Below are 25,091 nucleotides of genomic sequence, written 5' to 3'. Positions count from 1 at the left end.
CCATTTTTACTTAATGTGTTTTGCTTTCAAATCAGAAGGGATAAAATGAATTTTATTCTTTATATCTTATAGAATTTTTTTCACCGACAACTGATTGAGTCGCCAAAAATGCAAAAACCATTGGCATATATATATGAACAATAATTTTTTCTATAGGATACCACCCTGACACTTGTTTGACCCAGTAACCTGTATCTTGTTTGAACACATTCATAAAACATACATACAAATCCATATATAACATACTATCCAACCCAAATGAGACATAATCCCAAATGCATCCAAATATCAAACAATTGTAAATGTATTCAAATATCAAACAATCCAAAACATAACAATTCCAAAACATTTTTAAATATCCAACCATCCCAAGCATGACAATTCCAAAATATTTTTAAATATCCAACCATCCCAAACATAACAATTCCAAAATGTAACCAATCCCAAATATAACAACTTCAAAATTTATCTGAATGTCCAACAAGAACAACACACCGAATGACCATAAACTTTTATCTTCAATGACCACATCATGCTGAATCACGAATGTCCATCACCAATCTATGTCAACAAAAAGACAAAAACACAAGTATCTTTTCAATGCATGAACTCCAAACTATTATACAATAATATTGTTGAAGTTAAATGAATTCCTTAGATTTATTTCATTTTAACATATCAAATGTTCAAACGAGCAAGTTTGAGCTTAAATTTCAAACCGCAGTCACATATTTGTCCCATTAACTTCTACAAGTTAATTTTGTCCTTGCTATGGTATTCATACGAATTATTGGGTATTTCTATGGATATTTTACAATTTTTCTTGCTGAACCCTTATTTTGAAGCCTAAGTGTTAAAAAAAAATACATATTTGAACTTAATTTTCAAACTAGAAGTCATGTTGAAGCAGCGGAATGTATCACGTGAGATTAGATAACGTTCTAGTAGATACAAAACACATTGAATCCACAAAAAATAATGAATTCTCACAGAGAAATTGAGTTATATTAAATAAAAATTTATTTTCCCAAGGCATACATTATTATTTATAATAAATGAAACCCTATCCAAACAATGAAACAAGGAATTAGGCTAATTCTTTTCTAGGCACGAAAATAAATAAAAAATTACCAAAAATTTAAAATTTGGGCCCAAATCTAAATGCTAGGATATATTGGAAACGCGCCAAAACAAACTGCACAAAAAACAAATTTCTCAAAATAAAGTTATTGCTAAGAAGAAACTCTTCTAAAACGGTAAATTACTAATTTCAAGCCCTAAAAGAAAAATTTTTGCTAAAATCCACTATGCATCATCACCGAGGATGTCAATTACCCTCAATTTGACTTCTTCATCAATTTTTACTGCTTCAGTTGTTCCAAAAATTCCTCAGCTATTTATTCTACATCACCTGTGCTTATTCCACTAGCTTCTACAAGTTACTTGTTCTTACTAAAGTGTTCGCACCAATTTCAAGGGAATTTCATGGATATTTCATAATTTTCCCTTCGAAAGTTTATTTGTCAAGCTTAAGTGTTCAAAAAAACACAAGTTCGAGCTTAATTTTGAAATCAAGAGTCTTATTATTATTTTTTTTTGTTTGAGTTTAAAAGTTACTTTTATCCTTGTTAAGGTGTTCACACTAACTCTGAAGCATTTTCGTGGAGATTTCACATTTTGTCACTCGAACACTTAATTTTTAAGCCTAAATGTTTTAAAAAAAAAACAAAACAAAACAAAACAAGACAAAAAAAAAAAAAATGCAAATTTGAGCTTATTTTTCAAACCAGGACTGTCATGCTTGTTCCATTAATTTTTACATGTTACTTTTATCCATAGTAAGGTGTTCATACCAATTCATAGACATTTTCATGGACATTGCACTATTTTTCCCATGAAACGCATGTTTCCAAGCCCAGGTGTTCAAAAGATACAAGTTTGAGTTTAATTTTCAAACTTGAAGTTTCATACTTGTTCTGTTAGTTTTTAAAAGTTACTTCTATCCTAATTAAGATATTCATACCAATTCAAAGGCATTTTTATAGATATTTCATGATTTTTCCCTTCAAATACCTATTCCAAGCTTAAGTGCTTAAAAAACACACGTTTGATCTTATTTTTCAAACTAAAAGTCCCATGTTTATTTCCTTAGTTTCAACAAGTTACTTTTGTCTTATTTTAAAAGTAACCATATCATTTGAAAGTTAAGGACAAAGTAGTTATGTATTCTCATACTATTGAAATGATAGTATCCCAACACCACTAATTAATTTCTTGGATTAATGGTTAGTGGGTAAACAAGTTTTGGTCTTTTTATTATTGTTAGCAAAAAGCTTGATGTGGAGCTTGTTAATATTATTGTTGCATGACACATCACAGTCAACAAAGGAGCATATAACTACAGGCTTATCTAAAGAACATATTAACTTTGAAAAACTTCTAAGAAGGGCTATTTGGAATGGAATCCTATTTGATATTGCTTCAACTTTCTTTAATTCTGTTAGATTTAAATTTGTATCGCCAATCTAAACTATTCAAACTTGGTTAATTAATATAATGCAAGAGTCATTTTACTTATTGCCAATTGGTTTTAAGTTGAATGTTTTAACGTAGTATCAAAGCTGAGTCTTGGGTAGCATCTTACATCATGTGGTATAGATGGTCTATCTCGCAATCGGACATTTCAATCACCTCCACGTGCTATCGGGTAGCACGTGAAGGGGAGTGTTAGACTAAGACCCACATCGACAATCTAAACTATCTAAGCTTAATTAATATAATACAAGAGTCTTTCCACTCAATATCAATTCGTTTTGAGTTGGATACTTTAACAAATTCTATGTGAAAAGTTCATCCATCTCAACCAAGCAAAGTTGCCGCGCACAAAAAAAATAGACCAATTTAAGTATGGATATCAATGGATAATCACAACATATAGAGAGAGTGTGTGTAGAGCTCCTATGTGCCCATATATACCAATAAGAAGGCTCGCTATGGGGGTAAGTTGTGTGGATGTGAGTAGTAGTTGGGATGGATTGTACTTTTTGAATCTCTTTCGATGTATTTTATCTTTTTGTACCTTTAATTTTATATGTTTAATGAAATTTTTACTTTGCTGATGAAAAAAAAAAAAAAAGTTGGCAAAGCCACCGCGTTGGACTCCCAATTTGGGCTAGAATATAGGCCACATGTAAAAAAAAATCCTTATAATATTGAGCAATTTTTTTTTTTTTTAAGGCCTCAATTAAATGAAAGGTCTCAATTATTTTGATTGTTAACTTATTAAAACTCACTTAACTCTAAACCATTAACACTAAACTCAAATTTTAACTTATCAAAACCCAATTACGTCCCGCTCTTAATACCAAACCCAAAAACAACACTATTTTTATTATTGGAGGACTCTAAGTAATTGATTTCACTTTATCAAACTTCTCTCCAACCCAATTTACCATATTGATATTGAACTTTTTTGGTCTAAATATTTTCTCTAGATGATTTCAGATTTGGTATAATTTCAAGTTCTACTTCAATTGTTTGTTATATTTACTTAAAAATTGACATCTCTATAATTGAATTAACTGTTGCTTATTGAATTATAGAATGAATTATTTATTTAATCATACTTCCTAGAAAGTATTGAAGAATTAATTGAATCTTAACCAAAAGCTCTTGGTTCAATTTTTTTCTTTTTTTTTTTTTTATTAGCAAAAGAAGAAAATTTTATTGATGAAATCAACATATAGTACATATGGAATTACATCAACAAAAAAGAGGCAAGAGTAAAAATTATCATAGTATAACTTCCTAATCTCAACTAGATTGGTATCAAGAAGAGTGTCTAATCATCTGAAAGCTCAAGCCAAGAGAGTTGGTGAGTACCAACAGAAAAAAAAAGAAAGTGAAAACAAACTACAACCCCAACAGGCAATAAACAACAAATCTCAATAACTAGCTAGGCTCACTATTATGATCACAGCCAAAAATAAACTCCTTTGAGCTCTTGGTTTAGTTTTACAATTAGAAATGTACAAATAGTAATGTTTATGTGATATTGTGTTCAAATTTTTTTTTTTTTTTACTTTAGATTTTTGTGTACTAAAATTTTGCTTGTGTAAATGGTTAAAATATAAAACAATAACAATACAGCAGATTTTATCTTTTTAAAATTTTCTAATAACTATTTTAAATTGATTTTATCTTTTTAAGTGATGTGTAGAAATATAGGACCCCAAATTAACACTTTGCTTTGTGCCCCTGAATCTTCATCTTTAGGGCCGGCCCTGAAGATCATCATTGTATCTCAATCAACAATGATATGTCATTGAAATAGTTATTATCAAATAAGAAGTCATGTGAAGAATCAATTCAACTAGTAATTTATTCAAAACCCAACAAATTAACTCAAAGGCCAACCACACGTTGTAAATAACCAATTCAAAGTGAAGCACGGAATTTCTAGAACACCAAACATGCATTCCACATGAGAGAAGCATTCAAAAAATCAATATCATGATTTAAAAATATAATAAAGAAATTTGAAATTACATCCAAAATATAATATGGAGGAAGAGATCTTTGCAAACACAAAGTCGTTGTTGCCAAAACTACAAGGTTGCCACTAAAACGAATACATTTTTGGAACGCGCCTTCTCCCTTAGTCACCTAATAAATGCTTTAACTATATAATGACAGATTGGGAATGACGTCGCTAAAACTCTAACTTTTACCGACTAAGATGATACTTGTGTCATAGAAATTGTGCTTTCGACTTACAAAACATTAAATTCATCGCCAAAAGTAGTTTCTAAAAATGATCACTTTTTTTTTCCCTGTAGAGAAGAAGTTTCAAAGTATGTGGAATGTATAAAATATTGAAATCAAGTGTAGAAGAAAAATGAAATTATTTCTCAAAATTTTATGAATAAATTGTAATTTTTTTTTTTTGATCCGGAATAAATTGTAATTGAAATTAGAAGTTTTAAAGGAATATATATTTTTGGGGAAAAAATGGATGAAAAGCTTGTGAATATGGAAAAGAAAATGAAATTTAAAATAAACAATCGAAGAAAAGTTTGCAAAAGCAAAAAAACAAAAAAAAAAAAAAAAATAAGTGAAGGAAAATGTGCAATTTGTAGAAGAGAAAAAGTTACAATTTCTGAAGAAGTTTGTATTAAGAAACATGATTTAGTGATGGCAAAAAATGATTTTTGTTAAGAATAGGTGAAACGGGTGATAGATGCTAAAATGTGACACATTGAGGCTCTGCAATTTATACTTTTAGTTCAATATATCAGTGACTTGGCTTAATTTTTTGATTAGCAAAGTGAAAATTTCATTAAAAATATAAAATTAAAGGTACAGGAAGATGCAATGCATCTAGACAGATTTGGACAGTACAGAGTACCCTTACTACTGCTACTCGCAAACATATAACCAACCCCTTGGCCTCACGAATTTAAAGAAAAGAAAACCAAAACAAAACAAAACTAGTTTTCTTCCCCCCCCCCTCCCCCCAAGTTAAGAAGGACTTAATTACACAAAAACAAAAATCTTGAATCTCCAAAAAAACAATACACACAACCCAAAATAGACACCCAAAACCATATGTCACCTATGCCTGGTCACCTCAACTCCGAAGGCACAACCCCACAACTCCCACGGCACAACTTTGTGTCTTCCACATCTGCCACCTCCGCTGGCCAAATGTTCCATGATCTAAAACACCCATGGCCATAGCTACTATGGCCGAAGCCGGACATACCCATGGTGAAACAAGACCCACTGCCACCTCATCTTCAAACAAAACAAACTAGTGACTTGGCTTAATTAATGACCATTTTTATTTGAATCAAGTTGATCGCGCATTGCAGTGAAAATGCACAAAAATAAAAGAGGAAGGCAATTTATGGTGATCACTACATATGTGGTAGATAAGCCCCACACATGCGGCCAACTCTTAAGATGCCCAAATCCTCACCGTCCCTTTTTGCATGTGCAAGAGGTAGGTGCCATACATGCTGGAAGTAGGAGTTGCACGCGTGGCATTGCCTCAGGAGGCGTGTTCGCGTGTGTAAAAGACCTTTGTAGATTCTCTCTTCTCCAACTTCTTCATGGCGTTCTCTTCTACATTGGTGGATTCTCTCTTCTCCATGAGTAGCTATGAGTCGTGTGTATTGAAGAACTTAGAGAATAGACAAATCATGCTAAGAGGAAACAAGTTGTGTTGTGACTCTGGTTTAGTATGGACAATTTTTATCGTTCAAAGATAGTTCGTGCTCGTGGATTTAATACACTGATCTTTTTGTTAACTTTTTAACATGTAGTTATGAAACGTTCTTCATCCAAAATCAATGATTTTCCATAATTCGAAACACAACTCATGGTTACATAAATAACAGTTACCAACCTTTTAATTGCTTTGCTAATTTAGGACTTTAGAATTTCAATTCTTAGTTTAACCATTCTTAATATTTGTGACTTGTTACATATCACAAGTCCTAATGGTCACACCTCAAGTGAATAACAATTCCTAGATTGATTTGAATAAATTACTTGAGAAGGACCCTTATGAGTCTTCGAAAGTTTCAAATTCTTAGCATTCTTCTTGGTATGAGATTTTCCCAGTGATGGATTATGTTCCAACCAAAAATAAAGACTAAACTACACCTCAATTCTATAGAACAATACTAAGTTCAACTATCAATCTATAAGGACTATTGGATTTAACTAAATTATTTTGAAATAAAATTAGGGCTCCTATTTCGTAATGTCATTTGATTTCACAATTTACCTCTCAAAATCTTCTCCATTATTGTGCAATGAGTAGCAACAGTGCTTGAACTGAAGGTGAAGAGTGAAGTAACGGGATTCACATTCTCCAGTAAAGTTATCTTGTTTTGTCAACGACACTAAGTGTCAGTGACCCCTCCCTCTAATCCAACACCAAATAACCCATCCTTCAAAGTTTTCCATTTTCCTACTTCTTTTTCCCTTCTATCCTTCTATTCTCCTTGCCTTTGCCAACCTTCCTCTTCCTCCTTTGATAAGCACTCATGCCACTACTTCATCCTCCTACCACTCTTCTTTCCATCCATAGCTCCACACCTAGTCTTCTCCTTGATCATCGTCAATTGTTTGCAACTCTATTTCCATCATCCTTTCCTTTATTCTCTTCCTCCTCTTATTTTCCTCTCCTCTCCCTTCCATCCTTCATATTTCCTGTCATCTCCTACTCCTATTTTGCTTGAGTGAGTTTGTTTTATGTTTCTAATTTTGTTTTTGATGCAACGAAAATTTGAGAATTCCTCACAGGCTCAACTTGTCTAACAATGTGTTATTTGTCTAATGCAAAGTAGGATTCAAAGTGGCATATGTGAGGATTCAAAATCTAACAATGCGTTGCTTGTCTAATAGATTTTAGCCAAACCACCCCTAGAGTATTTAGAAATTAAAAAACTTTCACAATTATCACTCATAACAAATAGAATAAATATATAAACAAATAAACACGCAATCAAACGATACGAAGTCTTACATGATTCAATGTTATCCTATCTCCATGGGCAATATACATATATATATAAATTTAAAAAACAAAAAAGAAGGAAAAAAAAAAAAGAACAAGGATTTCACAAACAAAGAAAACGATGTTCTAAAGAGTTACAATGGTGACAAAGTAAATTCGTCGAAGTAACAAAGCTCACAAAATCCAAAATCCACTCTCTAACCCAAGCAAATAAGTCACGCAAATAGAAGCCAAAGAATAAGTTTCACGAAGATACCAGGACAAGAGATAAAATTTTACCTAAATAAGTCTCAAAGAAGTCTCCAAGGATCTATGAAAGACCTCCAAAACAACACTTATATGAGGCCCCCAAGGATGTTCAACCTCCATCAAGATTTGTAGTAAATCACCAAGCAAAGATTCACAAACAAGCATATTCCAAGACCAAAGAATAAGGATCCATGAAGGATCATCAAGCAAGGAAAAACTTCCAAAGAGGCCAATGGACTCTTGTCGAAGAGAGGCTCGAAAGAATTGTTAATTAACAAAGAAGTGAGAGTTTCTACATTTATAGCCAAAAAAAGTCCTTCCAAAGCATAATTCAACCAAAGTTGGTTTCCTTGAAATTTAATCCAATGGAAACACCCATAATAAAGTTATAGAAAGTTCAAAAACATGACTAAAAGTTGACTAAATAAGTCTTCCCACAAATCCAATCCAACAAAAAGAGTTAAAGATGATAGGAAAAAAAAAAAAGACAACAACAACAACAAATCTTCACTTTGCCTAGATTTTCAACTATCGTGCTAAATCAACTGTTGAACCAAGATGTGGGAAATTAAAAAAATCCACTTAGTGAGACATCCAACAAACCAATAAAGAGCTAGTTGACCGAACAAACACTTTGAAACCAACCAAACCAATGCTGAAGACACATAGAGTCAATTCAAATATATTGCAATACCAAAACAAACATAGCCAAATGAATAGTTGAACAAGATGTTATAGTATATATGATTACTACCAAACTCCAAGACATGAGCAAACAATCACGCACACAATGAATCTAGAACGAAGAAGTAAAATAATTGAAAAAACAAACTCACAAAGCAACACAAGAGATTTACGTGGTTCATCCAAATCACGGGAATCTAGAACGAAGAAGTAAAATAATTGAAAAAACAAACTCACAAAGCAACACAAGAGATTTACGTGGTTCATCCAAATCACGGGTTACGTCCATAGAGTCACTGCAGATTTACCATGATCAATATGAAAGGAGTTACAAGAGTCTCACACACTCAATCTCACAAACTCTCTCTACATTGATCTATCTCTCACTCTCACTCTCACTATTGTGCATCTCTCTCTAAGATCACAAAACTAAAGAATGAATTAAAAAAATATAAAGCTACATGGGAGTATTTATCAGGCTAGCCTTAAACCCAATCTTAAATTAATAAGGAAACCAAAACCTAAACTAAGAAGGAAAAATGTCAACCAACAAGGACATAATTTAGAATCCAAAACTAATCAAACACTAATTTATTTGTTTCCTTTTCCTAATCTGATTAAATTTAGTTTTGTTTCAGGCTCCACCAATAACAATCTCCCACTTGGAGACTAATCAAGGCACAAACAGTCATCACCCATAACTCTATAGAACACCGCAATGACTTGAACCATCATCCTCACGTGTCGATGCCAACTGAAGCTGCATATAGCTTCATCTTCTCAGCTGTAATTACCTTGGTTAACATATCTGCAAGATTTTCACTTGTATGGATCAACTCCAAGCTAAACTTGCCATCTTTCAAGAGTGAACGAATAAAATGGTACTTGATACCAATATGCTTTGTTCTTAAATGAAATGTGGAATTCTTCGCAAGATGTATTGCATTTTGACTATCACTGTACAATTTGCAATCATCGAACTTCTTCTCCAATTCACTTAAGAAACTCTGTAACCATACTATTTCTTTGCAAGCTTCTGTAGTTGCAACATACTCCACTTCTATGGTTGAAATAGTCCCAATCTTCCCTAACTGAGAGACCCAACTTATTATAGCACTGCCAAGAGTAAACATATACCCTATCATGCTCTTCCTACTATTAATGTCACCTGCTAGATCGGAATCAACATACCCAAGCAAGCTGATTTCTGTGTCGCTATACTAGAGAGCCATGTCACTCGTACCTCTAAGATACCTGAATACCCACTTGACAGCTTCTCAATGCTCTTTCCCGAGATTATTCATGAATTTGCTAACAACTCCTAATGCATGGGCAATGTCTGGTCTCATGCAGACTATGGCATACATCAAGCTACCAATGATTAAAGCATATGGTTTGCCATGTATTCTCACTCTTCATGTGTAAGCACCTTGTTCCTTCATCAATTTGAAGGGGCTTGCTAATGGAATGCCTACAGGCTTTCACACCCCATGTCGAATCTGTTGAGTACTTTTTCAATGTACTCAGCTTGCAAGAGCTTCAGTTTCTTATTCCTCATGTCCTTGCTTATTCACATTCCTAAGATTTGTTTTGCCACAACCAAATCTTTCATTGCGAACTCTTTGGACAACTCCTCTTCGAGATTCGAAATCTCATTTATACTTGAACCTGCAACAACCATATCATCTATGTACAAGAGAAGTATTAAATGTGAAGTGTCAAGCTTTTTATAATAACAACAATGATCATCGTGGTACCGATTGAAGCTTGCACTTGCCATGAAACTATCAAATTTTATGCAAAGTGTCAGCCCATATAAACTCTTCTTCAGTTTACATAAATGATTTTCTTTCCTAACCACCTCATAGCCCCGGGGTTGATGCATATAGAAATCTTCTTTCAAATCACCATGAAGGAATGCAGTTTTAACATCTAACTACTCTAGATGCAGATCTCCAATCTCAACAATTCTAAGTACAGTACGAATGTAAAAATTATTAACCACATAAGAGAAAATCTCGGTATAGTCGATACCTACTTTTTGTTGGAAACCATTTACCACTATTCTGGCCTTGTATTGCTTGGTGTCATTGGGTTCTTCTTTCAATCGGAAAACCCATTTATTGTGCAATATAGATTTACCTTTGGGCAATTGTACTAGTTCCCAAGTTTGATTCATCGCAAGAGACTTCATCTCATTGTCCATTATGAGCTTCCACTTTTCCTTTATCTCAACTTATAAGGCTTTCTCATAACATTCTGGTTCACCATTATCAATTAACAATAAATAATGTAAGGAAGGAGAATAATGATCAATAGGTTTCTTTTCTCTTGTCGACCTCCTAAGAAGAGGAGGAGTTTGCATCTCAATGTGTGGCATCAATTGTACATTAGAGTCTTGGTTTCAATACATCATTATCAGAAATCTCCTCAAGTTCAACCGTTTTAGGTTCTTTAGTCTTGTCATCAAGACTATTCTTGTACATGACAAACTCATTAAACACCACATCTATGCTTCTAATTATTTTTCAATTTTCCATTTACCAAAACCGGTACCCATAATTGTCAGAGCCATACCCAATAAAGATGTGTTTACGAGACTTGAGAGATCTAACTTACTTCTTTTAACAAAATCAATGTGAACATAAAAGATACAACCAAATATTTTTAAATGCGACAAATTTACGTCTTTATTAGTCCATACTTTTTCCAGGATTCCACTATTTAGGAAAATTAAAGGACTTTTTCTAATCAGATACGCAGTTGTATGTCCAGCTCAAAACTATTTTGGCAAACCGGCATTAATCCTCATCCATGTAGCACAATCTAGGATGTTTAGTTCATGTGCCCAACCACATCGTTTTGCTGTGGTTTGCCTGAAACTGTTGTCACATGTCGAATTTCGTTCTTTGCACAATATTTTTCTAGAGCACCATTTATGTACTCCCCACCATTGTCAGACTTGAGACGCTTCAACTTTGAACCTATCTTATTCTTAACTAAAGCTTTCCACTTTTTGAAGACATCAAACATATCATATTTATTCTTCAAAAAATATACCCACAATTTACGCGTAGTATCATCAATAAGTGACAAAATAACTAGAGCCTCCAAGAGATCTTACCGGAGATGGTCTCTACACGTCTGTGTGAACTAACTCTAACTATTCTGACTTCCAAGCTTTTGGAATCTTAGTGAAACTATCCCTTTTTTACTTTTCCAAGATGTTGTCTTCACAAAAATTCCAGTTCAAAGACTTCAAACCTGGTAGTTTCCCCTTTGACATCAGAACCTTCATCCATTTCTTACTCATATGTCCAAGTCTGTGGTGTCATATGCTCGTTTTGACTTCTGATGATGTTACCATAATTTCACTATAGGTACCCGACGTCACGTATAGAGTATGGCTCCCTTGGTCTTCTTCCATGTATCATCGGCAAAGATTATCACAATACTAGAATCTATGAGTTGACTAACAAAAATTAGATTCTTCTTCAAACACGGCACATGTTTGACATTATTGATTTTCGAAGTTGTTCCATTGGGCTGGTTTATCTGTATTTCACTCTTGCCAATTATGTTACAGGTTTCATCATTTCCAAGATACACCTTTCCGAAATTACCTGAGACATAATTGTGGAGCCCTATTGGGCTTCCCGTGTTTGTCATCAATTGCCGACACCGAACTAGAGCTTTCAACATTATCTTTTCTTTGGATGTCTTCACTCGAAACCAAACCCGCTACATGATCCATACTCAACTTTGCCGAACTGGTGGAATCACTCACTACCACAACCAACGAATTCTAACTCTCAATAAGGCTTGATAGCAGTGCCAAGGCCTTGACTTCTTCATCAAACAAGACACTAACTGTAGACACCCCATTTTTTATCGCCCTTAAGACTTGGGCGCCATTGATTAATCACTTGATGATGAAAGTTGTGCTGTGCAAACGTTCGATTTCTTCAATAAAGAGAGCTCTAAATCCCAACCTTACACCCCATTTTGGGCCAAAATTATTTTGACCAAAACTATTTTAGAACTTAAAACCCCATCTTTGAAAATATTTTTTTCCAAATGTTTTTACGATATTCCGAGGCTTGCATTTCGTTAAATGCTGCACTTTTCGGTAAACCGAGTAAGGACAAAGTGAAAATAAATGGAAGAGATATGAACTCTTTGAAAAATCTTTAAAACATCTTATTTAAAGGTTTGGAGTTAAAGAAAATTAGAGGAGAGGGGAAAAAAACTAGTTGGGGAAGAATTTGGGCATGAAACCCGTTAAAAGAGAACTGAGCAGCCTCACTAAATCAGGCATATCCTTTTGTACACTTGGACTTTAATTGTGAGGCCACCACCATTGGAAAGTGGACTTCTGAGGTTTGAATTCAGACCTGAGAATCTCCTAAAGCCGAGTTCGGGTGAGGGAGATATGGCTGTTTGAAATTAGATATCAATCTGATTAAGATAGAAACTGAGTAACCTTCACTAAAATAGGCATTTCTCTTTTCACACTTAGAATTTAGATGTAGGGCTGTCACCATTGGAAAGTAGACTTTCAGGGCTTCATTTTAGACTTAAAAATGACCTAAAAAGAAGTCTGGATAAAGGAGATATGCCTATTTGAAGTCGGGCCTGGAAGTCTATTTTTGGTGGTTGGCATGTAGCCGGTAGATGGCCTGCCAGCCACCATTAATGGCCGGCAATGCACACTTCTGGCTGGCCGGCCATGTGCCAGCCACTAGTATAAAACCCAAATATTTTTTCCAATTGTTTCCACAAAGTTCCAATTGTCCCTTTTTAGATATTTTCAACCTAAGGCTCATGTTTTCTATATATAGAGGACCTATCGTATTCCTTTCAAGGTTAGAAACATTTAGGAGTGAAAAAATATTTTTGGAAAATTTCTCTCTCTACAATTCTCTCTCCTGACAATTCTCTCTCTCTCTCTCTCTTGCTAATTGCATAACCTTTGTCCAAACACTCTAAACCAAACCTAGAGAACTTCTTGCTGAGGTGATTTGAGCTTGACTTTGAGCTTTTGAAGCACTTGAGAGTGTGAAATTAGTGATTTATGACTTAATAGTTCATTCCTCTTCAAGAGGTATACCTTCTCTTGTTTTTGTACCATCTCCACACCACTTGTTTTTCATATTTTCTTGCTGTTTTTAAGCTTTTTAAACCTGCTTTTATGGGCCGAAACTTGTGGTTTCAGGCTATTAAAGGTAGAGGGGTTGACTGTCCTTCTCTACGCATTGTTTCCTAAGCCTTTATACTTGTATTTCCATTCTTTCATCAACTTTTTTTGAGCTTTTTACCACTGATTTCAGAGATTTTCAGTGGTTTTGAAATCCAAAAAATGGAGGGGTTAGCCACCTCTCCTTTGGCTTGTTTTCTTGCTTAACTTACTCCATGTTTTAACTTATTATTTTAGCTACTTTTATCTTCATTCCAACACATTTTTGTACTATTTTTGGGTTGTTTTTCGACTGTCTAAACTCTAAAATTTTGGGTTGAAACTTATGGTTTAAGGCCAATAAGGATGGAGGGGTGGCTCACAATTCCTTCTACCTAGTTTCCAAAGCCTTTACCCTTGTGTTTCCCACCTTGTTGTTACCTTTTTTTGAGCTTTTAAATACTGAATTTCAAAGTTATTTCAGTGGCTAAAAACACTTTTTGAAGTCCAAATTTAGAGGGATTAGCCTTCCATCCTTATATATTGCTTACTATCCCAGTTTGTGCTATGTTTTAGCATATTAATCTAGCTATTGTTAGCTTAATTCCAACATATTTTTGGACTTGTTTTAAACTGTTTTAGCACTATTTTTGAGTGATAGTTGCATTTGAGCTTTCTTTTGCATGCTTGTAGTGTAATAGTCCTCGTGAGTTTGGTGTTTTAGGCCTTAAATACCATCTTATTTAAGTTGATAGCATATATTTATGCTTGTCTCACTCATTTTCAGCACTAATAGTCTCTGCAACGTCCCTCCTTTCTTGGTTTTTTATTTTCCTTTGAAAGTGTTTCAAACAATTTGCTTGTTTAAAGCATGAGATTGAGATGTCATGCTTAATGGTTTAATCCCTTTGGGGTTCATTACCAACAGTATGAGGTCTCTTTCATGCCTAAAATAACTTTTGGTTTGGGCCCTCTTTCCATTAAAGGACTTAAACTCACCCTTTGGACTCAATTGATTAAAGAATGGTTGGTAATCTAAAATGGAGTAATTAAAACTTGAGGCTAAAAATGGTGAAAGATAATAATTTGATTGTGTATGGAATCTTGAACTATTTAATACTCATTAGTGATGAAATGATTTAGGTTCCAAGGCCACCACTTCCCTTGATCATTCATGAAATGAAGGAGGTTTGAGTCTTGTTTTACATTTATTGAACTTGCACACTTGGTTTCATAAGCCATCATGCAATGAAATTGCATCCATCGATGGTTTGTGAACCGAACCTGCTACTCCTTTGATTTGCTCATAAAAGGAGAAAAGGAGGGGTAAGTTGTGCAAACAAACCGTTGAAATATCCTGTATATGGTCTGTTTATCCTCTGTTACAGCAAGATGAACCTGTACATTAGTGCCCGGTAGCTGGTCGGCCATCATTGGTGGCCAGCACCCTTCATCACTGGCTGGTCGGCCACTGATGAAAAATTGAGCGGTGTGTTGGTAAGGTGGAGCAGAGTTGTTCTGGAAGTGGGCAACAATGTTGATGTTCAACTGTGCAAACAGAGGCATTCAGAAGCAAAACAGTGACTTTTCGAGTGGAAACCAAGCATGAGCATGAGCATGAGCATTCTTTGCATATCGAACTTGTTTAGCTTAAATATTTAGCTTACATATTGTTGTACTTAATTAGTTGTAGCTAGTTAATTTTGTCAATTGTTGTAATTAATTAGTTATTCAATTTCGTTCTGTACTAAATTAGTTAACTAAAATAGTTAGTTAATTCAAGTGTTGTAATAATTAGTTAAGTAGTTTAGTTAGTTATTCATTTCGATTTGTAGTAGTTAGCTTAATTAGCTTTACCTCTAATTAGTTAGTTAATTAGCTTAGTTCATTTGGACTCTCCTTCATGAGAGCACAATGTAATAATGTGTATATCTTCCAATCCCACATCTTTCTCTCTTTTATTTAACTGCTTATGATGGTTAGTTTAGTGACATCATGTTTCAAGTAGCATTCTCCATGTTTGCATCCATTTGTATTGCATGCACCGAGACTCAGTTCATCATTCTAACTGTATTGTTAGTTTAATACTTCTTTGAATACGTGCTTAGACCGCATGCTATTTAAATTGCTTTCATATGCAATATTAGTAGTCGAGCCTATTTAGATTGCATATCGCTTGTGCTGCATTAGTCATATTGCATAGTTAGGAATCATGCATTTTTCTAACTCTTTTGTTTATTTTGACTTGAAGTACTAGGTGAGCCTTTACTTCGCTTTAGCATATTGCACGAATGTGATTGTTGCCATGTTTAGCATGCTTGCCATGAGGCTAATTGCTTAAGTGCCATAATTGCTTGAATACCCGTGGATGAAGGCTAATTGCTTGAATTGGAATAATTTGAGTAATGTTCATATACGATCACTTTTTCAAGTGGTACATATTCGAAATAATTTTCAAAACAAACATGACTCAAGTGTTCTAATTCTTGCAAGTTAGTCTATACTTGTGTGTGTGCGCATCACATAGTAATGCTAGCCCAATAAATCAGAACAAGAGCATATAATATATATAAGATTCATATCATGATTAGTAGAAGCCGATCTTTGATCGGGTGAGCAGGGGTGCTCAAATGCATTCATGACCTTCCCCTCTCGTACCTAAGTTCCTGAGTTGAGTCAATCTTGGTGATGACGGACACGTGGCCTTTGGCATAAGTCTTGGGTTTTCTAAATTTCCCAAAAAAATATTTAGGTGGTGACTCTGTATCTGGCAAAGCAGTCCAATTTTGGCATTTTGATTCAAAATCGATTTTCTAAAAAATTTGTCAGATTTAGATTCTTTGGTGTTTATCTATTTCTCATTGCAGTTGTGAGATCAGATTCATAACAGCGGGAGTCCGAACTGTAAGGCTTATTTCTGAAAGGGAGCGCGAAAAAGTTGAGCCACACTAGCCGATTTTAACTAACTGATCAGTGAGCTACAATCGTTAATATACTCAATCGCGACTCCTCCTTAAGATATCTTCAAGTTGAACAACTTCTTGATCAGATGGACTTTTTTTTGTCGCTGAAGGCTTTCATAAGTTCGTGATAGGGCAGCTATCAAATCTTCGATTATCTTCTCGTTGAATATTAAATGCAACTGATGCAGAAAGGGATAGCCTTACTATACCCAAAGCTTTTCGATCGAGTAACTCTCATTCACTAGCCTTCATCATTTTCGGCTTTTTGGCTACTCCTACGAGAATAAGATAAAGATCCTTCTGATAGAGATGATCCTCTATCTACATCTTCCACAATTGGAAGTTTGAACCACTAAATTTTTTGATTTTCACTTTTCCTTTATCCGCTATTGTTCTTGGTTTAGGAACCAATGCTCTGATACCACTTGTTATATGGTATATATGATTAATATTGAACTCCAGGACCTGAGCAAACAATCACACACACAAAGGATCTAGATTGGAGAAGTAAAATAACAAAAAAAAAAAAAAAACTCATAAAGCAACACAAGAGATTTATGTGGTTCACCCAAATCACGGGTTACGTCCATGGAGATATTGTGGATTTACCAAGATCAATATGAAAGGAATTAAAAGAGTCTCCTGCACTTAATCTCACAAACTCTCTCTATAATGATCTATCTCTCATTCTCACTATTGTATATCTCTCTCTAAGATCATAAAACTAATAAATGAATTAAAAAACATAGAGTTACATGGGTGTATTTATAGGGCTAGCCTTTAACCCAATCTTAAATTAATAAGGAAACCAAAACCTAAACTAAGAAGGAAAAACTTCAACTAACAATGAAACAGTTTAAAGTCAAAAACTAACCAAACACTAATTTTCATGTTTCCTTTTTTAGTCTGATTAGGTTTAGTCTTGTTTTAGGCTCCACCAATAACATAAGAGAGTAGAGAAAACTTCAAAAGAACTAAATAAGCTCTCAATCAAACAAACTAAAACTAACTGTTGACCAATTGAATTCTAAACAAATTTTGAAGTATCAAGCAACCTCCAGAACCAAAGAAAATCCTAAATTCCAAATCCAAGCTTCAAATTCAAATTCCAAATTCCAAATTCCAAATATTAAAACAAACTGAAAACGAAAGACACAAATTTGATCAAACTATCTTCAAAGGTTGCCACAAATTGCCTAATGGAGCATGAACTAGAGGTGTTGTACTAGTTTTGTGTGTATGTGTGTGTGTGTGTGTGTGTGTGTGTTGTTGCTGGAAATGAGTTTGCCAATGAGGTTTAGGCTTTTCTAGCCAATATGCTAGCTTTTAAGCTGCAGCCAAATCAATTCTAACTAATGTTTACATAACTTAATCACACTTAAACAAGTTTATCGTGGAGTAAACTTTTAGTTCGGACAATGTAGTGAAAGGATGTATGGCTCCCTTCCATACATTTATTATCTATACATCTCCATATTTTATTTTTGGGCTCCATTTGAGGCTCACATTGATAATCTAAATCGTTCATCTTGTAAATCTCATATTGAAGACAGGCTGTGCAAAAAATCAGTTCCATCAGATATTGATGAATACATAAACAAATCATTTTTTATTTTATAGAATGAAAGTTTAAACTCACAATTATTGTTCATTTTTAAAAACAAGATGCAATTTGTTCATTTTTTGCATAACTCATCTAAATTATTGAAATTACGATATGAACGGTTTAAATTATCAATGTGAGTCTAGAATGGAGCCTAAATAAAGTATGAAAGAGTATGGAGGAAAGCCATTCCCAATGAAGAGGCCTAGATGTCTAAGTATAGCAGGTTATACCTTCGTAATGTATGTATATTTAGGCCTCGTTTGGGAACAGGCTAATTTAGTAATTTTTTGACTATTTGGCTAAAAAGGTAGGTAAAAAAAACTTGTATATTTGGGATGACTTTTTGGCTAATTACGAAAAGATGTGTAAAAAGTAGAGAGAAAAGAGAATCTTTGACTTTTTGGTATGGGTTGTTGGCTTTTTGACTAATTTAGTAACTTTTTGACTAATTGGCTAAAATAGCCTCTTGCCAAACGAGGCCTTAAGCTTCGTTTAACATTGGCTAATATAGTCAATTTTTTTGTATTGGGACTTTTTTAACCTAACTTTTTTAGCCTCGTTTAGTTTGGATTTTTGAATTTTTTGACTTTTGTGAGAGAAAAAATTTAATGATTATGGGTTAAATATGATATTTTATCTTATTAACTTATTTAGTGTATTTTATCATTTTTTATTTTTTTAATACCAAAATGATAGCCAAATTAGGGCTTAGTATTTGATTTATAGTAAGTTACAGAAATTTTATTTGAGATGTGGTGTTTGACATCCTTAAAAAATGAAGTTGTGGAACCATCAATTCCAAATAGAATAAAAACTGTATATTATTGGAAAATTGGTAACTGTTTTTTTACTACTTTTGCAACGTCCAATCCCATCTCTGTACTACATCGTACAGGTCACCTTTGTTAGATTATCAGTGAGGTTCTGCCTAATTTAAAGAGGTGTCCGACAAAGTTAATGCGCAATAATTAAAGCATATGATAATTTAGATTAGAGCATTTGAAAGCCACAAAATAAAAAGGAAAAAAAGCAAACCCTAGTGAAGAGACAGCATTATTACCTCATCGTGAAAGCTATGAAGATCAAACCACCGGCAGGCAACAAAACCCAACAGGTCATCGTCGCAGGGAGGAATATGCTTGGGATACCCAAGAATCCGAACGCGTAAGCTAATCCACCCACATACTGAATACATCGAGCAACGCCTGCATAGCCCTGGCGGCGCATGAACATCGCCAACAACGCACCTATGCAACCGATTGCCATAGAAGCCTTAACCACGGAAACGGTTGTCTTGTACGGGTTCATAGATGGAGAGATCGAACCCATACAGGATATCAAGATGAACAATAAGCTAGCTGGGACGGTGAGGATGGTGTTTCCGGTAAAAAATGAGGACTCCCCATTTGGTTTGGTATGGATCAGGTGATCTGACAGAGAAGTATCCCTAGGGTTTGGGAAGGACGAAGACATCATAGTTGTAATCTGAATGTTGTATTAAGAAAGAAGTACTATTAATTGTTGTTTTGTATTGAGTACAGTACGAAAGTGTATGTTTTTACCAAATAAACTGTGAAATAAAACATGTTTGGGCCATGGATGATGTGAAACACCCACAAAAAACACGGTTTGGGTTTTTCTTTTCTGTCTAAAGTTACAGATACACCTTCAATGTGATTTGCCTAAAATATGAATTTTTTTGTGGTTTTAGAAATTACAAATATCCTTTGTGAGAAAATTTTATTTTATAGAATTAATAGAAAAAAAAAATTATTAACTACTCTTCAATACAATAATAAAATTACATAAATAATAGAAATATATTTATAGCACCATTAAAAACTATTAATTAACTTGATAATTTGTTAATAGAATAGGTCATTTGTTATTTGATTGAAAACTTGAAGGGGAGGCATATTATTTTCAGAATTACATGGAGAAATCTATATTTTAAGTAAATCTCAAAAGATGTATTCGTAATTTATCTATGAAATAAAAATTGTATTGAGAATATAATATAAATAATAAATTTATCCCTCTCTTTAATAGTTTTTTATTTTTATTTTTAAAGTTGGTCATTAATAATTTAAGATGGTATCAAGCATACAATAAAATCTCACTACTTTCTCGATAATTAAAAATACTGATGTGTTTGGTCTGTTTTATGGAGGAGAATCTAGTCACACACGAGCTTTTTAGATGAGTTAGGAGTTAATAAGTTAATACCGTCTTGAGAAAATAGTCAATAAGTCATATTTTGCTCTTAAAATTACTGTTAAGTCCTATCAAGTTTTAAAATAGATAACTGAGTCTTATTTTTCATAACATATTTTCAAAAAAATTATTGCTCTATAATGGTACCCCTCATTTAATATGAGCAACAATTTCATAAATGTTTTTAGTAAAATCATAATATTTAATTGTACAAATTATGATATTATATTAAAAAAATCATAAATCACAATGAAAAAATTATCAATAATTTATATTTTCTTTTAAAAATTATTATTGAATTATATCAAATTTCAATATTAACAAATAATTTTTTTTGTGTGTGTATAAATAGTTATAAATAAATTCAATTGTTCGTAATAGTATATTTTATTTTCATTTTATCTTTTTCATTAAAATATGAAAAAAAATTGATAAATAATTTTAAGTTATTAGAAATTTTATAATTAAATTATTTTTAATTGTTCAAATTAAATTATTTTTCCGAAACAAAATTTTAAGTATAAGATTAATAATTTTTACGATTAAAATTTTAAATTTTAATTAAGTTAACATTATTTATAAAATTGTTGTTTATATTAAATAGGAAGGGTAAAATTAGGACAAGACACACCATTATAGAGCAATGAATATTTTGGGAACCTTTTATTATAAATAAGACTTACATATTGAAACTTAATAGGACTTGATAGTAATCTTAAGAGGAAAATATGACTTATTGGTTATTTTTCCTATTGTCTTCATTTTTTTAAGGCTTGAATTAGAAGAGTAATTATTGGGTATTACGGGAGCACCATGCAACATTGCTTATGTGGTTGTTAAACCAATGGTGGTGCCTAAAATTTTATGAGTGAGAGATGGTGACTCACTTTTGTTAAGTAATTGTGCTTGTAAGGAGATAGTGCGAGTTCAACTCCCCCATTTGCCAAGAGTCCCACGTAAAAAATGAAACACCGTACTCTGAAATTACCTAATAATTTTTAAAATAGGAATAATCAATTAAATAGTACAATCTAATTTCAGACCAAAATAAAATATAGAGAAATTTTGTAAGGACAGATATTCTTGCACTACTAAACTTTTGTATATTCTTTTTTCTTTCATCTTTTCCTTTTTGGTGTTGGACACAATGATTTAACTTCTACTGCATACTACTTGGGTTACATGTAAATTAATTTAAATGTAATTCACCAAAAATACAAGTACTTAAATTTAAAAGTATTGAAGACAATTTATACTAGCAGCCTAAATGAATGATGATATGCAAAATTTCGAATAATTAACAGGTTTGTTAGAATTACAAGCTACTTTCCTTTATAATTTAACAAATTTTTACACTTTCTTAGGCATTTAGTATTATTCGTTAGAACTATTTCATGTAAAGACGAGTAAAAAAATATATACATAAATCTATTTATTCTTGAACATATACTAATGATATCAATAAATGGATGGTTGTAGACTTCATGCAGTGGAATATATCTCACGAGGCTGGATATCATTCTATCAGACGAAGAACATCTTGAATTTACAAGAAAGAAAGAATTCTAAAAAGAAACTGAATTATATTGAATAAAAGTTGATTTGCCCCAAGGTATACATCCTTATTTATAATGAATGAAACCCTAACTAGACAAGGAAACAAGGAATTAGACACAAAAATATATAGAACATTATCAAAAATAGAAAATTTGAGTTAAGCCCAAATTTGAATACTAGGTAATAATAGAAACGCGCCAAAATAGATGGCGTTAAAAATGAACTTCTCAAAATAAAGTTATTACTAAAACAAAACTTTTGTAAAACGGTAAAATCACTTGTTTGAGAGCTTAAATGAACGAATTTAGCTAAAATCCACCACATCATGGCAAAAGTAGTGATGATTTTGATTTAAAATGTTGTTTCCGATTAGACTATCAAATTTGAAATAATTCTGAGTTTATCCCAAAAGTATTGTTCTTACTCTCAATTTGTCTTCTTCCTTTTTATTTATCGGTCCAATTGTTCCAAGAATTCTTCATTTACTTGTTCTAAATCAAGACTGCAATTTGAAATTTGATCTACCACCCCCATGACACACCATCACTGCCACTCCAGCCCCTATCCTTCATGACCCCAACTCTCATGAGCGCACACAAACATAAACATAGAGAGAAATCAAGATTCAAGGTTTAAAGAAGAAGAAAACGAAAGAATATGATAGAGGTGTCAAGTTGAGAAGATGGTGGTTACAGAGGCCGATGAATGGTGGATGAGATTGGGTGAGGGGTTGAAAATAGGTGACAGAGTGAGAATGGGATTAAGGATGGAGCAACCATAAGAGATGACAATGAGAAGATGGGAGGGGATTAGAGAAGGACCGGCAACCAGCAATGGTAATGGCGGCGGATAGATTTAGAGGAAAAAATGGTTGCAAAGAGGAAGTGAGGCGACAGGAGAGTGGGTGGTAGCCAACAATGATGATGGCAATTGTTAGGGTTAGAATTAGGTTAGGTTCACAAGTTAGAGAAGATGGATGGTATTTTTGGTATTATCAAAAAATTGATATTATGATTGAAAAAAAAGAAATTTTGTTAGTATGAATGTAATAAGTATTATGAGTTTGGCATAATTGCAATTATAATCTTTTCTTTTCTTATCTAATTTCATATCACACTACTCCGTCTTACTATTTCTTTTTTATCGGCAAAAATAAAGTAATTGATAGAAAATAACTTCAAAAACATCCAACTTAAATTACGTTAAAGAGAGAGAGAGAGAGAGAGAGAGAGAGAGAGAAAAGGTAATGTTGTTTAAAACTACATGGTAGTCAGAAAATATATATATATATATATATATGCCAACTAGGTTGGCACATGAAAACTACCAATACATGACCACAATATCTCTTATATATAAAAAAGAAAATTAATAGGTACTCTCAAAATACCATGTGATTATATTTCCTCACCAATTACCATTCATTATATCCTCTCATATTCCTCAATCACCTAATTCAAGTAATTAATGGCCTACTTTTTTCACAAATCATATTACCATGGAGTACCACGTGACCGTACTCCTAAATTACAAAATAATTACCCATATAAGAGGCAATTCAGGCTTCATGGCTCTTATTTGTGTTTTCCCATTTTACCCTTATGGTTGGTCCTATTTACTTTACTAATAATGTCTTGTGCTTTAATTTCTCCATTTTGTCCTTTTCTTTTACATTATTTACCAATATTTGTGAGACTAATTTTAGATGAAAGGTTTTTAGTAAATATTCAAAGAATCTTGGTCAATTCTGAGACATGAATATTTGGTTTTCAGATAATTATAAATACACCTCTAAAGTTTATTTAAAATATGATTTGCCTCTATAATTAGAGAAATTCTAATTACACTTGTTAGATTTTTTAATTTAACAGAATAAACAGGAAATATATATTTGGAAATTTTTTTAAGGTCTCTGGTATTAAGATTTTATAGGATAAATGGCATGCAATATTTTCATAATGGTTGGAGTTCCTCAACATCTTTTCAGAGAAATTTCAATCTAGAAAAATTTCAAAATACAGACAAATTTCTCTGGTTTGTTCAATTTCTCTGATTTTTTCTGCATTTTGAATTTTTTTTGGTTTAAAATTTATTTGATTTACTCACAAATTTCTTTGTGTTTTGACCAATTTTATCTGGTTTGCTCACAATTTTCTTTGTGTTTTGGTCAAACTAGAGAAAATTGAACTACAAAATTGAACAAAGATAAACTCGTAGAGAAATCATATTCGTGTATGTATGTATGTCAGTTAATACAACAATAATTGATCAAAACCCAAAAAATCTAAATAGGTTTGAATGATTATACTAAAATTTGAAAATACCTAGGAGCTATGTTGAAGAAATTGAGAAAATAATTTAACAAATACCAGGAATACTTAGACTATAAATTTGTTTAATCCAGACAAAATTACTTGATTTAATTCCCCAACTCTCTCTCTCTCTCTCTCTCTCTCTCTACAAAACTAGATTGTGATTGTGAACGGGGGTGGTGGTTTGGTCTAGGGTTTGGGAGATGAAGGAGAAGGGGGTGGCTGATGGTGGGAGAAGGTGGAGGAGAAGAAGCAGGATGACGTTGGCGACGGTAGGGAGAAGAAAACGCTGAGAGAGAGAGAGAGTAAATGTGATATATGGGTGTGAGTGAAGGACCTTAGGTTACAAAATATATATATATATATATTGTGGACCTCTCCAATTACAAAAAGTTGGAGATGGATTTAGACTAATTTTTCCTATTTTCTAACTCCTTTTCAAAGCAATAAATTATCCAAATTATTCATTGAAAGACATTTTTCATATTATTAAAAATTATTAATTGACTTAATGATTTATTTATTAATAACATGAATCATTTGTTATGTGTTTATGATTTATTTATTATTAAAACATATCATTTTTTTTCATATTTTAGTCTCTTTGAAAAAAATAATAATTGGATGCATCAAAATTAGATACATTTAAAAAGTATAAAAAAGAAAAAACCAAAATGTAAAATGATTCAATAAAAATAAATAAAAATTTGAACAGAAATGCACACAAGCTCTTGTTTAGATTTTCATTTATTTTTAGTGAATTTAATAAATAGCTGAGTCAATTAATTTTACTGTTTTAGAT

At 32.8% G+C, this 25,091-nt stretch overlaps 1 long non-coding RNA gene across 1 annotated transcript; it reads right to left on the bottom strand.

Moving 5' to 3' along the window:
• Window positions 1–286: 286 nt before the first annotated feature.
• Window positions 287–19,888, bottom strand: LOC114304012 (uncharacterized). Its single transcript, XR_014336344.1, has 2 exons — window positions 19,267–19,888; window positions 287–561 (listed from the first exon to the last, which is right to left on the bottom strand). It is a non-coding gene; the product is annotated as an uncharacterized LOC114304012 (long non-coding RNA).
• Window positions 19,889–25,091: the final 5,203 nt, after the last annotated feature.

The sequence above is a fragment of the Camellia sinensis genome, chromosome 7 (genome assembly GCF_055761805.1).
Source record: "Camellia sinensis isolate YWXY chromosome 7, ASM5576180v1, whole genome shotgun sequence".
NCBI lineage: Eukaryota > Viridiplantae > Streptophyta > Magnoliopsida > Ericales > Theaceae > Camellia > Camellia sinensis.
The sequence above is the reverse complement of the archived record's forward strand: the minus strand, read 5'-3'. Positions and strand labels throughout refer to the sequence as shown.